This window comes from Galeopterus variegatus, unplaced genomic scaffold (assembly GCF_000696425.1).
Source record: "Galeopterus variegatus unplaced genomic scaffold, G_variegatus-3.0.2 Scaffold35690, whole genome shotgun sequence".
Taxonomy (NCBI): Eukaryota; Metazoa; Chordata; class Mammalia; order Dermoptera; family Cynocephalidae; genus Galeopterus; species Galeopterus variegatus.
In genome coordinates this window covers 5,867-6,387 of record NW_007761801.1, presented here as the reverse complement: position 1 = coordinate 6,387, position 521 = coordinate 5,867, and the positions used below count along the sequence as shown (strand labels likewise).

At 68.1% G+C, this 521-nt stretch overlaps 1 non-coding gene across 1 annotated transcript; it reads right to left on the bottom strand.

Annotated features, from left to right (window-relative positions):
- Window positions 1–359: 359 nt before the first annotated feature.
- On the bottom strand, window positions 360–431 carry TRNAD-GUC. Its single transcript has one exon. It is a non-coding gene; the product is annotated as a tRNA-Asp (tRNA).
- Between the last annotated feature and the right edge of the window lie 90 nt (window positions 432–521).

Here is a 521-nt window from a genome sequence, read left to right as displayed (position 1 = left end):
CAGCCCGTTCCCACTCCCACTCCGAGTTTGGGCGCGCGGGAGGTTCGTCGTTCGCTGTGGGGGCGGGTGGGGGGTCGGTGGGCGACAGGAGGTAGCACCGCTGCGGACACGAAGTCCCGTGTGAGAAGGAAGGGAAGGGGCCCAAGGGGGCAGACAGGGCAGGCACCAGATGGCGCCCTACGCCTGGTTGGAGCGAGCGGAGGCGGGGAGGGTAAGGGGAAGGCTGAGGAGGCGGGAGGGGGAAAGCGGAGAGGTGGTGAGAGAAAGAGACAGACATGAGCCCTTGGGGGGTCATAGGCTGGGTCCGAGATCGGGCTGCGGGGACGCGGGCGGTGGCGGCGGCCAAAAAAGGCGGCTGCCTCCCCGTCGGGGAATCGAAACCCAGTCTCCCGCGTGACAGGCGGGGATACTCACCACTATACTAACGAGGACGGTGGTGTGTAGCGCGCCTGCCCCTCACGCCCTCTCCCGTGGAGGGCTCCTAGCCCTGCCTTCCACCCCCTACACAACGCAGGCGCCAG